Here is a 16,712-nt window from a genome sequence, read left to right as displayed (position 1 = left end):
CTCTGCTAGCCTTTCAGTGGGGCACCACCTGCCCTAAATATTGTTTTGAAATTAGAGCCCTGCAAACTGAGTTTGTCTCATTTCTTCAGTGAGAAAGCAGTGAGGTGCAATGAGGTCTCAGAGTTAGTTTCCCTTGATTTGTTTTACCCGCATTTTGCAGACGCTGGGTGAATATTTTCTTTCTAAGAACCAAGCAGTATTCTTGCTTGTCAATTGAAATTGGACACTGGCAAGAAACTGGTCCACCAAGAAGATGCTGAGGTTCAAAGGTAGACCGCCCTGGGACAGGCTCTACTTTTATAAACATCACATAATGTGGCATTTCTTGGGTATCCTGTTACTTCATTTTTTCTTGCTCCAACAATCTGCTCTTTCTGAATTGGAGAATGATTTGCAAGATACCAGTAAGAGTTGGACCAACATTCTAGTCTGTCTAGTGTGTTATCTCCCACTCTGTGCCCTGGGGTTAATCACTCAGTCTCACTAATCTATGAGAGCACCGCTGCTGAATGCTGGTATTCCAACATTGCACACAGGAAGAAGGTTTCACAGAGGGTATAGAGAGGCAACAGGCTCGGCTGGAGACACGGATCCCATGGATAGAGCAGCATTTCCAGTCACTTTGTTTCCAGAAAAAAATCCAGAACTGATTCTCCACAGCTGATCAATTGGGTCATATACTACCCTTGGCTTCATCTTGAATTTCACTAGATTTTTAAGAAGGCTTCTCAACAGGCAGTAACTACCAAGCAAATGAGCAGACCAAGCTGAAAACGCAAAGAAGAAACCAAGTGGACTAAAAACTGCTCACGTGGCTTAGGGGAGACGTAGACCAAAGGCATCATCTGCAGAGTTTCCCTGATTCATGACAGCGTCAAGTTCAAGTGCAAAGGTATCTTTCCAATTGAATTCAAAGTCTAGTCAAGAAAAGAGAATTCAATCTAGGTATCTTAGAAGCATAATGTTTACTATGGGAATTAGCAACACACAAGATGGACAGTGGAGAAATGTCATCTAAGTCAAGGGGTATGCACAGCAGGGACTGCCCAGGGGAGGGGAGACCATGGAGGAAAAGGTCATCTATTGGAACCAGAACCAACAAATACACAACAACTGCTGAGATGCTCAGAGAAGTAAACTCTTGTTTCTCCCCTCTTTTCACCCTCTAGTCTCCCTGTAGACAAGTTGTCCAAGAAGCCAGAGGGCAGTCAAGTCAGGAAAACAGTACCACTTGGCTGGAGAGGGTGGTCTGAAATCACACAGGCAGTGACCATGCCTGGCCTGAAAGAGTGAATATCCCTAACAGGAATCCAAGTGTCTGAAAGAGCATAGCCAATTTTCTGCTATTTCTCTCCCTGCTCAGAAGACAGGACTGTGATGGGTAAGAAGGTTGTGATGTGGACCACTTTCCTCCCGTGATATTTCGTTAACTAGATTGTCACAATTATAGCCAGGATGCCTTTTTATTTGTGTTTGAATGGAGAGAATGTGGATGAAAACAAGATCCACTTTCTCTGGGGTTACCCTGCGAGAGGCTCTGTGCTAAATGACTCTACTGATTACTCATTAATCCTTTCAACAATCCTAGGAAGTCAGTTTTATTACCTGCATTTTCCTAATGAACAAATAAAACGAAGTTGTAAAAGGGCAGTCTACTTGCCCCAGGCCTCACAGCTTCTCTGCAGAAGGTCCAGTGAGGGTGGGAATCCACCGCTGTGTCTTAAGCACATGTACTAAAATCCTGTGTCAAGCAAACTGTTGGCAATAGCACAGAAGTGGTAGAGAGTCCCAGTGCCTGGGTTGTTTAGTGAGCACGCGAGTTTTCTCTGTTTTAGCGTGAAGTGAACTAAAAAAAGGAGGAGGGAGGGATGAAAGCAAAGAAAAATCAAAACAAACCAGGCTCTGGGTTTTGATTGGGGATAAAAGCTAATTTCAGCAGAAGGTAAAAAAGAGACCTGCTTCAAGTTCTGACTGGATGTTTGGAAACCAGAAGTAACTGTGTTTCCTGTTCAGATGTTGCCAGGTATCTATGTCCGATCCTTGGATCCCTTGCATTTCTCTGTCCATAGTCTCCTGCGAGCTATGTGCCCCCTTTCTCTTCCTTGGGAACCGGGTTTCTCTCCTGGAACATCTCTCAACCCCTTGTCTATTGTAGAGAACAAAGCGACACAGAGACAGCGATGAATATATCACAAAGTCAAAGGCATAATCACTGAAACCAAATGGAAAGAAATTCACAAAATGACAGTTCGTGTGAGGCACCCAAGTTGCTCAGGTTGGTTTCTCAGAGTATCTGAGTAGCTCCTGCTACAAATGGTTGTGCAGGAGCAAAGACTTCTTTCTGAATTATCCCCGTGCAGGGAGCTGGGCTGGGAGGCAACTGAAGGGCAGCCAGGGACCAAAGCTCAGGGCCTTGCCTCTGCCTCTGACCCTGCCTGGAGGGGGCTGCAGAGGGGGCGCATTCATCTTTTGATACTCTTTCATTTTCAAAATACATTCCTGAGGCAGCCGGGGCTCTTTAAAGAGTATGACTGAGTTGGTTCTTTGAGAGGCAGGCGGTGGCAGATGGGTAAGTGTGAAAATGTGATCTCTCTGGGATCTCACACCACGGAACACACACCAGACACCACTGGAATCACAGCTTTCAGGGGAGAGGGCTCGATTTATGGCCAAAGTGCTGTGCCTAGCATTTGGCTTTTGGAACACAATGAACAAGGATATCCAAAGGATAGGAGGTAGAGCCTCCTTTGCCAGATCCTCCTACAACCCAACTCATTTATATTATCTTGAAAGATATAGGCAGCTGACCAATTTGTTTCTGTTCATTGTTTCTGCCTGCAACAGTATTTGGATTCATAATGTTGACAGGGATATGAAGGTCCTTTCTTCCCCTCACAATGATATCTGTAATTGACATCCAGCTTAGCCACCCTGGTACCAACAAAACCAGATAAAGAAACAAACACAAGCAAAGCCAACTTGATTGAAGATGCACACTGATTTAAAGATCATTAATACAGCATTCATTTCCACAAATATTAATAAGTGCAGACCATGTGCCAGGCAATATTCTGAACCTGGAGGAAATACATAGGAGGTACACCTTCTCTTCAAAGAGAGCTGAGCTAACAGAGAGAATCCTGGTGTTGACTCTGGATTTCCTTAAGTGCACGGAGGTGCTCAGAGTGGTCTGGAGCCCTCAGAGCCCTGCCTGAAGTGTCTTTGCCTTTCTCCAACTGCTAACCCAGTCCCTAGCCCCAGGGGAGCCCTGTTCATAGGGTATGAAAAGGAACTGACCACTGTCAAAGAAGGTGATGTTTAAGCTGGGTCTTGAAGGGCGAACGGAAGTTTGCCAACCAGTAAATGATGAGAGCACCGGGAGGCGGGAAGTAGAATTGCAAAGATTAGGAAGGTGGAACATGGAGGGGAAAGACTGATGCTGAAACTGAAGCTCTGATGCTTTGGCCACCTGATGCAAAGAGCTGACTCATTGGAAAAGACTCTGATGCTGGGAAAGATTGAGGGCAGGAGGAGAAGAGGGTGGCAGAGGATGAGATGTTTAGATAGCATCACTGACTCAATGGACACAAGTTTGAGAAAACTCCAGGAGATAGTGAAGGACGGGGGAGCCTGGTGTGCTGCAGTCCATGGGGTCGCAAAGAGTCAGACACAACTGAGCGACTGAACAACAGCACGGAAGGGAGGGGAGCTTCCATGTGTGCCTTAGTCCCTCGGGGCTGCTGTAACAGACCCCACAGACTCTTACTTATCATGGTTCTGGAGGCTGGAAGCCCAGGATCAGGGTGTCAGCATGGATAGGTGCTGGTGGAGCCCTCTTCTAAGCAGCACCCAGAGCTTCTCCTTGCACCTTCACTTGGGCAAGGAATCTCCCAAGGCCCTTACAGCCATCATTGGACCCCACACAAAAGTAAAAACTACAGAAAGCATGTTTCAGACTGTCAGCTTTTCTGGATTATTCACTGCTTTTAAAAATAATAGTTACTATATATATATATATTTTTTTAATTTTATTTTATTTTTATACTTTACATAATTGTATTAGTTTTGCCAAATATCAAAATGAATCCATCACAGGTATACATGTGCTCCCCATCCTGAACCCTCCTCCCTCCTCCCTCCCCATACCATCCCTCTGGGTCGTCCCAGTGCACCAGCCCCAAGCATCCAGTATCGTGCATCGAACCTGGACTGGCGACTCGTTTCATACATGATATTTTACATGTTTCAATGCCATTCTCCCAAATCTTCCCACCCTCTCCCTCTCCCACAGAGTCCATAAGACTGTTCCATACATCAGTGTCTCTTTTGCTGTCTCGTACACAGGGTTATTGTTATCATCTTTCTAAATTCCATATATATGCGTTAGTATACTGTATTGGTGTTTTTCCTTCTGGCTTACTTCACTCTGTATAATAGGCTCCAGTTTCATCCACCTCATTAGAACTGATTCAAATGAATTCTTTTTAATGGCTGAGTAATACTCCATTGTGTATATGTACCACCGCTTTCTTATCCATTCATCTGCTGATGGACATCTAGGTTGCTTCCATGTCCTGGCTATTATAAACAGTGCTGCGATGAACATTGGGGTACACGTGTCTCTTTCCCTTCTGATTTCCTCAGTGTGTATGCCCAGCAGTGGGATTGCTGGATCATAAGGCAGTTCTATTTCCAGTTTTTTAAGGAATCTCCACACTGTTCTCCATAGTGGCTGCATTAGTTTGCATTCCCACCAACAGTGTAAGAGGGTTCCCTTTTCTCCACACCCTCTCCAGCATTTATTATTTGTAGACTTTTGGATTGCAGCCATTCTGACTGGTGTGAAATGGTACCTCATAGTGGTCTTGATTTGCATTTCTCTGATAATGAGTGATGTTGAGCATCTTTTCATGTGTTTGTTAGCCATCTGTATGTCTTCTTTGGAGAAATGTCTATTTAGTTCTTTGGCCCATTTTTTGATTGGGTCATTTATTTTTCTGGAGTTGAGCTGTAGGAGTTGCTTGTATATTTTTGAGATTAGTTGTTTGTCAGTTGCTTCATTTGCTATTATTTTCTCCCATTCTGAAGGCTGTCTTTTCACCTTGCTGATAGCTTCCTTTGATGTGCAGAAGCTTTTAAGGTTAATTAGGTCCCATTTGTTTATTTTTGCTTTTATTTCCAATATTCTGGGAGGTGGGTCATAGAGGATCCTGCTGTGATGTATGTCAGAGAGTGTTTTGCCTATGATCTCCTCTACGAGTTTTATAGTTTCTGGTCTTACGTTTAGATCTTTAATCCATTTTGAGTTTATTTTTGTGTATGGTGTTAGAAAGTTGTCTAGTTTCATTCTTTTACAAGTGGTTGACCAGATTTCCCAGCACCACTTGTTAAAGAGATTGTCTTTAATCCATTGTATATTCTTGCCTCCTTTGTCAAAGATAAGGTGTCCATAAGTGTGTGGATTTATCTCTGGGCTTTCTATTTTGTTCCATTGATCTATATTTCTGTCTTTGTGCCAGTACCATACTGTCTTGATAACTGTGTCTTTGTAGTACAGCCTGAAGTCAGGTAGGTTGATTCCTCCAGTTCCATTCTTCTTTCTCAAGATCGCTTTGGCTATTCGAGGTTTTTTGTATTTCCATACAAATTATGAAATTATTTGTTCTAGCTCTGTGAAGAATACTGTTGGTAGCTTGATAGGGAATAGTTACTATATATTTTTAAGTTTTTCTCTAAGCTGTTGTTTAGTCATGAAGTCGTGTCTGACTCTTTGTGACCCAGTGGACTGCAGCCTGCCAGGCTCCTCTGTCCATGGGATTTCCCAAGCAAGGATATTGGAGTGCATTGCCACTTTCTTCTCCAGGAGAGCTTCTCAAGCCAGGGATTGAACCCACATCTCCTGCACTGGCAGGCAGATTTTAATTTTTTACCACTGAGTCACCTGGGAAGCCATTTCTCTAAGTTATTCATATCCTTATGTATTTATATAAGGGTATCCTTGCTGCTGCTGCTGCTGCTGCTAAGTCGCTTCAGTTGTGTCTGACTCTGTGTGACCCCATAGACGGCAGCCCACCAGGCTCCCCCATCCCTGGGATTCTCCAGGCAAGAACACTGGAGTGGGTTGCCATTTCCTTCTCCAATGCATGAAAGTGAAAAGTGAAAGTGAAGTCGCTCAGTCGTGTCCGACTCTTCGTGACCCCATGGACTGCATCCCACCAGGCTCCTCTGTCCATGACATCCTTCTATATGACAAAACCACTTCTAGTATTTTTAACACCAGTTTCTTTAGGACATTTTAACACTCTGATAATTGTTTGCTTGAGTTTTAAACTCAGTTTGGCAATTTTTAAAAATAATACAGTTAAAATTCAAATTATTCTTTATCCTTGTGACCAGATCGTTGGTGAGCATCATTTTCCCACTTGAGCCCTGAGTAAACAGAGTATAGGAAATCTGCCCAAGTTCATGAATAAAAGCAGCAAAGAGAAACACTGACCTGAACCCTGTCCTTCCATTCGTCCTGATGTCCTGCCAGAGTTTGAAGCTGGAGCAATATAAAATATCATGGTGAAGCAAATAAAGATATTATTGCTATAATAACAACAACAAAAAGAAAATGAAATGAACTGGTTCAAAATGAATAAGCAAGATGCCTACTAACCCTTAACCAGCTTATTTCCAGAGGTTTTATGTTGACCGTTCCCTCACCTGCACACCTGCCCCTAAAACCAGAAGGGAATAGAGTCAGTTCTTATCTCAGCTTCCTGTCCGCCCCATGCTGCTTCCAGAAGGTGGACCGAGAATCTGGGGAGCTGATCTCCAGCATGATTTCGGCAGCCATCACTGATCCCTGCTACAGCTGCTTCCATACTTTCTGAAGGGTTAACTCCTGTCGGAATGAGAGAGCGCAGATGACCACAGAAATCGAACTCTCCAGACTCGGGCTGAAGTTGAGTTCCTGAAGCATGAGTCATCCAGGAACAATGAATAATGAAAATGGCTAATTTATAACTGGGCACATCCAAGCAAAGGGTGCATGCGTGTGGAAGGAATGGGTAATGATAATTTTCCTCATTAACAATAGAACTGACTTGAGTGATTAATCTGCCACACAAATGTGTTAGGATCATAAAAGCCACCATGCTGGACACTGGGGGACAGGTTGGGGCGGCCACCTGTGCCTAACCATCAGCCTGGGACATTGACTGGCATTTCCCTCTCCATCAGCATCTCCTGGCCACTCAGAATTCCTGAGTTTCCCTCCTGACACCAGCTGGCTGGTGCCTGGGCCCTAAATAAGTGACTCTCTACCTCTTTACTATTCTTCTTTCTTTTCTCTCCTTTCCTTTCTGTTTAACCTTTGATGTTTACGCATCTCTCACTCATCTCTCTGCCTCTCCCCCATCTTTTGTTTATATTCTGTCTCTGCTTCCGCAACATCTCAGATTTCCATCCCTGACTCCCCCATTTGCCTGTCTTCATGGCCTCTCTTCATGGCCTCTCAGCTTCTCCCCTCTTGCATTTCTTTTCACCTCCTTCTCTTGCCCTTTCTCCTTCCTACATTAGCCTTAGTTGGCACCCTTGGCATAAAATCAAGCCTCAGAGCATTAAAAGTGGAAGGACCTTCAGGGCACAGCTTTTCAAACTTTAACATGAACATGAACATTGTTGAACAGGATGTTGTTAAAGAGCAGGCTCTGCTCTGGCAGATCTCAGCTGGGACCTGGGATTCTGCAGTTCTCAGAAGATCTCATGTAATTCTGATGCTACAAGTCCCAGGTAGCTGACACTCTGAGGACCAAGGATTTCCAGAAGCTCTATGTCAAGTGCTTCACTGAACAGAGAAGGAGACCAAGCCCTAAATGGGGAGAGACTTGTCCAGAGCTTGGATGTTGGATGAGCAGCTGGCAGGATGGGAACTCAATTAATCTCAGGGCCTTCTGTCTTTACCTGAGTCAGTGAGACCGAAAATATCCCCTTCTTTTTCTGATAGAAGAAGATAGAAGAAGAAGCTGGCTGATCCTTGATGTGTATTGGTTTTCATATCTACAGTTTAGGGTGGAGAAAACTCTATCTTCCATTTTGAGGCAAGGTTTATGGCTTCAAAGAACAGATGTCTTGGACTCAGTTCTGGGTTTGAATCTCAGCACTGATACATGTCATCTCTTTCCAATTGATAAGTCATCTAATGTTTTGGGGCCTCAGGTTACATTTACATATAAAATTGGCATTTACTTTGGGTGATTTTGAGAATAGTCTTCCCAGGTGGCTCAGTGGTAAAGAACTCGCTATACCATTTGCTAAATGTGGGAAACACGGGTTTGATCCCTGGGTTGGAAATATTCCTTGAAGAAGGAAATGGCAACCCACTCCAGTATTCTTGCCTGGAGAATTCCATGGACAGGGGAGCCTGGCAGGCTACAGTCCATGGGCTCGCAAAAGAGTCACACATGACTGAGCGACTAAACAATAGCAATTTTGAGAATGAAACTGTGAGTGATGTGCATAAGGTGTCCAGCTCAGAGCTGGCACTCACTAAAGTCATGCTCGTCTCAGCCCGCTCCATCTTTACCCTCGAGTTTCAGACTAATAGTTCTCATTTTCAGTGTGAGCACCTGTCTTTCAGACAGAAACATGAGTTGAGCAGTGTGCCATCCACCCCGTCCTGTTCTGAATGCCTGGTGTGCATTCAGCCTTTCATGAGTCATCAGTAGATGAGGAGCAGGAGAACCTTCTCAAATTAGGGCTTTGGGGTACAACAGACTAGTATTTAAGTCTCCAGCTCCCCGAGTGGGGATCTTCAGGCCATGACCCACCACCCAGTAGATCCAAGGCAGCTTCCGACCATGGTTTCTTATCATCACCTTTTCCCAAGAGCCAAATGTGATGGCCACACCTTCCCTCCATCCACATCCTGGGCTGCACACTGTAGCTCAGCTACAACCACATAGGGAGCAAAAACCCAAAGATACATTCACAGGGGAGTATAAAATGCTTTCCTTTGATACCCTCCATATGAATGGAAATGAACAATCCTGGTCTCCGTGTTTCATACTGTTCATGGGACTCTCAAGGCAAGAATACTGAAGTGGTTTGCCATTCCATTCTCCAGTGGACCACATTTTGTCAGAACTCTCCACCTTACCCATCTGTCTTGGGTGGCCCTACACGGCATGACTCATAGTTTCACTGAGTTAGACAAGGCTGTGGTCCATGTGATCAGATTGGTAAGTTTTCTGTGATTGTGGTTTTCATTCTGTCTGCCCCCAGATGGGTAAGGTTAAGAGGCTTTTGGAAGCTTCCTTATGGGAGAGACTGACTGAGGGGGAAACTGGGTCTTGTTCTGATGAGTGGGGCCATGCTCAGGGGAGTAAATCTTTTATCCAACTTTCTGTTAATGGGCAGGGTTGTGTTCCCTCCCTGTTATTTGACCTGAGGCCAAATGATGGTGGAGGTAATGAAGATAATGGCTACTGCATTGCTACACTCAGTGCCCCCAACCCTGCAGCAGGCCACCACCGACTCCACGCCTCCGCTAGAGACTCCTGGACACTCACAGGCAAGTCAGGATCAGTCTCTTGTGGGGTCACTGATCCTTTCTCCTGGGTCCTGGTGCACACAAGGTTTTGTTTGTGCCCTTCAAGAGTCTATTTTCAAGTCCTGTGTAAGTTCTGGTGGCTGTATGGTGGGGTCAATGGCGACCTCCTCCAAGAGGGCTTATGCCATGCCCAGGTCTACAGCAAGGAGATCCAACCAGTCCATCCTAAAGGAAATCAGTCCTGAATATTCATTGGAAGGACTGATGTTTAAGCTGAAACTCCAATAATTTGGCCACCTGATGTGAAAAACTGACTCATTTGAAAAGACCCTGATACTGGGAAAGATTGAAGGCAGGAAGGAAAGGGGACTACAGAGGATGAGATGGTTGGATGGCATCACTGACTCAATGGACGTGAGTTTGAGTAAACTCCAGGAGTTGGTGATGGACAGGGAAGCCTGGTGTGCTGCAGTCCATGGGGTCTTAAAGAGTGGGACACGACTGAGCGACTGAACTGAACTGGTCTCTGTTATTAATTTTGCTGTTGTTACAAACAGATTTCAATTTCACTCTTTTTCACCACCTCTCTGTTTTTTCCTTTCCTTTTTTTCCCCCCCAATCAATGCAAGTTTGACTTCCTCAGGACAAATAACTTGTTCCTTTTAGTCTAACTCCTACAGTGCCAGATGACATCAGCCAATTAAGAAAACTGAGAGACTGTTGGCAGTTTTTAGGGTTTCCAGGGGGAAGGAAGGTAGATGTTTTATTTTTATGCTCAAACTTAAAAGTCACAGGGGCTTTGAGTCTGAGGGTCTTTGGTCCCTCTCAACAGAGCACAGTATCTCACAGTGCCATTTCCCCAGGGCGACCTGGGGAAGATTTTTCTTGAACAGCCTGAAAACCAGAGTGAGTGAGGCTGAAAGATCCTGCAAAACATCAACTGAGCTTTATTCTGGGCTTTATTCTGGGTTCAGACTGGCTGTGTTGTTTGTTGGAAGTGTGACACAAGGAAGTCATTTTTCCCTTCAAGTTTCACTGTCCTCAAATGAAAAGTGGAGTTGACAATCCTTGTCTCCCGACATACAGTAAGTCCCCTCCATACAAGCTTTCAAGTTGCAAACTTTCAAAGATGTGAATGGGTGTTCGCATGTCCGATCACGCAAGTTAGTTCATGTGTCTGGTGTACATTGTCACATGTGTGCATCTTCTACAAGAGGTTGTGCTTTTGTGTACTTTGCTGTACAGACTGTATAGAGTACAGTAGTATGATATTTTTAAGCCCAGGATGTCCTGAAGCAAGCACAAAAGTAGAGCTGATATAACTGGTACAACTGAGCTTTTCAAGAAATGTGTGTGTGTGTGTGTGTGTGTGTGTGTGTGTGTGTGTGTTTGTGCGCATGCTCAGTCATGTCTGACTCTTTTGCGACCGCCTGGATTGTAGCCCACCAGGCACCTCCGTCCATGGAATTTTACTGGCAGGAGTACTAGGGTGGGTTGCCATTGCCTACTCCAGGGGATCTTCCTGATCAAACATAGGTCTCTTGCATCTCCTGCCTTGGCAGGCGGATTCTTTGCCACTATGCCACCTGGGAAGCCCCCACTTTTCAAGGTACTGTAGTATAAAATTAAAAGTGCTTTCTTTATTTTTCCAAATCTATTATTTGTGTGAAAAGCATTATAGCATTATTACAATACAGTACTTTATAGCCGATTGTGTTAGTTGGGTACCTAGGCCAACTTTGTTGGACTTAGGAACAAATGAGCCGTATGAATGTGCTCTCAGAATGGAACTCATTCGTATGGAGGGGACTTACCATAGTTTCAAGGGTGATTGGACTGTGTGTGTTTCTCATGCCTAACACAGTGTCTGGCGGAGAGAGACACGTTCTTCATGCCTACATGCTTCCTGCAGCCCCTGCTTCTGTGTCCTCATGGCGTCTTTTCTGAGCTCAGGGAGAGCAGGCTTGTACACATGACCCTGATCTATGACTCGCACCAAGAAAACTCCTGCCCAAATGATTTTAGTGTATGTGTGTGTGGTTTTTGTTGCTTTTGCTTTGTTGTTTTATTTTTATGACATCTACCATATAGCTGAATATGTTTACATTCTGATTTCAGAAAGCAGGAAAGGTAAGATGTTCACTTAAATTTAATTACAGGCCACAGAGTATGATTAAAACAGATGGTTTTTGAAAATTATGTTGTATGCGGTTTTTTCCTTTCCTTTTTTTTTTAAAAGAAAAATCAACAATATAATTTTGCTGGCTTTCTTTTCCTGAGTCTCTTCTCTGCACTTGGATTTCTTTCTCTCTCCTCTTCTTTGAATTCCTTTCTGCCTTCCTTTCTTATTTTCTAAAAGGTTCTGGATTGTTGCCAGTTATTATTATAAGCTGAATGCTTTGGCTTTGAGCCAAGATGTTGATAGTTAAGCATGAAGCCAGAATGGATAGTTTCTCTCCTGTCTTCTCCTCACATACTGTGCCCCTCTGCAGCTGATGGGAGGGGGAGTGTGCAAGCTCTTCTGCCCTCCAGATTTTGCAAATGTGCTCTGGTCTCTGATCCTTGGGAAAGCAGGGTCATATTAGGGATACAAGATCACTGTAAAAATTTAGTGCAAAGATTTTTAGGGTAATTTCTTATCTATTAGTTATTTGGGGAATTAAGTTAACTATCATAATTGGGGTCTGACAGAGGTGTAAGGCTTATTCTTGGTGTGTAGTGGTTTCAACATGGAATATATTACCTGAAGACTGATCAGTTTCAGGAGAAAGGGAAACAGAGATGTTAGCGGAAAAAAAAAAAAAAAAAATCACCAATCTTTGCACTCACTGAAAATGTTACACCCTCATGTTCAGAGAGAGGAGCTGTCAAAACAAAAATTCCAAGAAGTGGGTAGGAGTTTCCTATGGCTTCTGTAGTAAGTTACCACACCTTCAGTGGTTCCAAGCAACATGTGTTTATTATTATTTACTATATAATATACTTCTTATCTTATTATCTGAAAGTCAGAATTCCTGAAATCAAGGCATCAGCACTTCATCCCTTCTGGGAAAGTTTAGGGAGAATGTGTCTCTTGTCCCTTCCAGCTTCTAGAGATTACCTGCATTCCTTGGCTTGTGGCCCCTCACAGCAATGATATTACTCTGGCCACCTCCACATCACACCTATCCCTCTGCTTCCTTGCTCATACCACCTGGTTCTTCCTCTAACTCCCCTGCTTCCCTTCTTATAAGAACTGTTGTCACTAAATTGGGCTTACTTAGAAAATTCAGAATCCTCTCTTAATTCTTAATCTTCTTAATTTAATCTCAAGGTTTCTTCCTCTAACTCCCCTGCTTCCCTTCTTATAAAAACTGTTGTCACTAAATTGGGCTTACTTAGAAAATTCAGAATCCTCTCTTAATTCTTAATCTTCTTAATTTAATCTCAAGGTTCTTAATTTAATCTGAACTGCAAAGTCCCCTTTGCCATGTCAAGTACCATATTCCCAGATTCCCAGGTTTAGGAATGTGAACCTCTTTGAGGAGGGATACCATTCTGTTTACCTGGGGGGAGAGGGGTGGGTTTCCTGCTTCTCCCCTTCCTCTGATAAGTCCTGGAAGGCCCAGAAGGCCCAGAATGTGAAATCCCAGATGGCTACTGTCCTGGAGAAGTCATTCTATCCTTAAATTTAGTTGAAAGGCAACCCGGTGGACGTTCAGGGTTTGGTTTTTCCACTTCACACTCTATTGTTGTAGTCTAGGCCTTAAATCTGCCCACGGAAACCAAGGCACAAGTGTCAGGACCTGGAGGAGCGCACCTCACCCCCATCCTCAGCTGCGCAAGTCGGGGGGATATCTTCCTCCTCCATGCTCACTTTCCCTCCCCTCTGTCTCCCCAGTATCAGCTCCTTCTGAACCCATGCACATTGATGCTGACACTGGAATGACCAGGCACGCTCCATGCAAACCTCCGGAATGACCTTAAGCCAAAAAATACAAATACCTAGAGACTGATTCCAAACTACACCTGGGCATCTTGAGATTTGCTCTTCCCCATGACACTGTTGTAGTCACTGTTCAGTCACTAAGTCCTGCCCAACTTTTTCTGACCCCGTGGATTGTAGCATGCCAAGCTTGTTTGTCCTTCACTATCTCCCAGAGATAGTGTGTTCAGTTCAGTTGCTTAGTTGTGTCTGACTATTTGCACCCCCTTGGACTGCAGAACGGAGAAGGCAATGGCACCCTACTCCAGTACTGTTGCCTGGAAAATCCCATGGATGGAGGAGCCTGGTAGGCTGCAGTCCATGGGGTTGCTAAGAGTTGGACAACGACTGAGTGACTTCATTTTCATTTTCCACTTTCATACATTGGAGAAGGAAATGGCAACCCACTCCAGTGTTCTTGCCTGGAGAATCCCATGGATGGAGAAGCTTGGTAGGCTGCAGTCCGTGGGGTCGCACAGAGTCAGACACAACTGAAGTGACTTAGCAGCAGCAGGACTGCAGAACACCAGGCTTCCCTGCCCTTCACCAACTCCCAGAGCTTGCTCAAACTCATGTTCATCAAGTTGGTGATGCCATCCAACCATCTCATCCTCTGTCATCCCCTTCTCCTCCCACCTTCAATCCTTCCCTGCATCAGGGTCTTTTCCAATGAGTCAGTTCTTCACATCAGGTTGCCAAAGGAGTTTCAGCTTCAGCATCATCAGTCCTTGAATGAATATTCAGGACTGATTTCCTTTAGGATGGACTAGTTGGATCTCCTTGCAGTCCAAGGGACTCTCAAGAGTCTTCTCCAACACCACAGTTCAAAAGCATCAATCCTTCTGTGCTCAGTTTTCTTTATAGTCCAACTCTCACATCCACACATGACTACTGGAAAAACCATAGCTTTGACTAGACAGACCTTTGTTGGCAAAGTAATGTTTCAGCTTTTTAATATGCTGTCTACTTTAGTCATAGCTTTTCTTCCAAGGAGCTTGCTCAAATGCATATCCATTGAGTCAGTGATGCTATTTAACCATCTCATCCTCTGCTGCCCCCTTCTCCTTTTGTCTTCAGTTTTTTCTAGCATCAGGGTCTTCTCCAATGAGTTGGCTCTTCACATCAGGTGGCCAAAGTATTAGAGCTTCAGCTTCAGCATCAGTCCTTCCAGTGAACATTCAGAGTTGATTTCCTTAAAGATCAACTGGTTCAATCTCCTTGCTGTCAAAGGGATTCACAAGATTCTTCTCCAGGACCACAGTTCAAAAGCATCAGTTCTTTGGTGTTCAGCTTTCTTTATGGTCCAACTCTCACATTTGTACATGACTCCTGGAAAAATTGTACCATTGACTGTGGACTTCTGTCAGGAAAGTGATGTCTCTGCTTTTTATTACATTGTATAGATTTGTCATAGCTTTCCTTCCAAGGAGTAAGTATCTTTTAATTTCATGACTGCAATCACCATCTGCAGTGATTTTGGACCCCAAGAAAATAAAATCCCCATAACACACCAGCAGGCTAAAAGAAAAGAAAAGTGGAAGAGTCCTCAAAACTCAACCTTTGCCACATTCTTTCTTCCCTTGCTGTTGTGTTAATGATTTCCACAGAGATCATATCCTTATACTCTGCTCCTTTTAGTAGATGATTTTACAAAAGTGTAAAAAGAAATTGTTTAAAAATCATATAGAGAAATCCAGAACATTACACATACAGGGCATTCATATTTTAACCTGGTTCAAAGCATGTGACACAATCTCAATCATCCTGGATGTTTAAGCAGCATTTTATTAAAAAGTGAGCAAGTTAATACATCAGCAACTCAAAGAAAAGACAATAAAATCAGGGTTTAAAGAAGAAGAAGAAGAAAAAGAAGAAGAAAAGTAACACTCGGTCTTGCCAGAGATGAAAGAGTTAGATCCCCAAGGTTAAGAAATAGAGAACATGTAGAAATGTGTTTGTTTCTTATATAAACTCGATATTATGCCTTTGCAATAACCTTTGCTCAATGCAGATATTAAAACTTCATGGCTTGAATGTGTTTTTGTACAACTGAATAAACAAAAGAATATTATTTATAATACTCCCCAGAGGAAAGGCTTAATATCTCTTCATTATTAAGGATATGTGACTTAAATTATTTTTCAGGTCTCCAGATGAACAAGATTGCTGGTTTTGCTGACATTCATGGGTGTTAGAATATGACACTGAAGTGATAGCTGACTCTTGGAGAGAAAACAGCAGCTTTTTGTTTTTTTTTCCTGAAAATTTGCTTTTGTGGTAAGAAAAATTCAGTGATCATTTTGTGGCATTTTTGTTTGCTGTGACTTTAAAGTGACCAAAGGAATGAAGGAGGCTGTCCTTAAAGGGAACACAAGAGGCAGAACTGGGGTTCTTTGCCCAGCACTGAAGGAGGAAGAACAAAGCTGGACAGGCGAGTGACTCCAGAAAGGACAGGAGGGTATGCCCCGTGGGTGCTGGCTTGGAGTTAAGAACTGGCACATGGTAAGATGGACCCTTTCAACCTGATACACTGAACTGACCATTTGGGTATTAATTAAACTCACAGTTCCTCAGCTCTTACAGGGAGAATTGGGAGCTAAGATTAAAGCCTTATAATTTGTCAATTGCTCATGATTGATGTAAAACTATTCAATATAATCCATTACAAAAGCACACACTTGATCCCCAACATGTAGAATCCGTACTTCAGATATTTTCAAGTCTTAAAGGGGGAGATGCATTCCAAGTTATTTTTGTTGTCAAGAAGTCCCAGGAGAACACATTTCAGGCTCCTGTTGAGTTTGGATCAGCTCTCCACCCGCACTCAGAGCTTCTGCGTGTCTTTGTGCATACACAAAATCTCTTCTAAGGATCTCTAATATTAAATCTTTTAATTGAGGTAAGGGTCCTCATTCCTACTTTTTTTTCTTTTTTAAAATGATTTTAAAGTTGCATATTTTTGTTGTTGATTGTTGTTGTTGTTCAGTTGCCCAGTTGTGCCCGACTCTTTTCAACCCTATGGCCTGCCTCGTGCCAAGATCCCCTCCTGGTCACTGCCTTGCCATGGTGAAGGGGCTTGTGTAACTCAGTGAAATTATGAGCCACGTTGTACAGGACCACCCAAGATGGATGGGTCATAACAGAGACTTCTGACAAAACGTGGTCCACTGGAGAAGGGAATGGCAAACCAACCACCCCAGGATACTTCCC

The sequence above is a fragment of the Bos indicus genome, chromosome 21 (genome assembly GCF_029378745.1).
Source record: "Bos indicus isolate NIAB-ARS_2022 breed Sahiwal x Tharparkar chromosome 21, NIAB-ARS_B.indTharparkar_mat_pri_1.0, whole genome shotgun sequence".
NCBI classification, from domain to species: Eukaryota; Metazoa; Chordata; class Mammalia; order Artiodactyla; family Bovidae; genus Bos; species Bos indicus.
The sequence above is the reverse complement of the archived record's forward strand: the minus strand, read 5'-3'. Positions refer to the sequence as shown.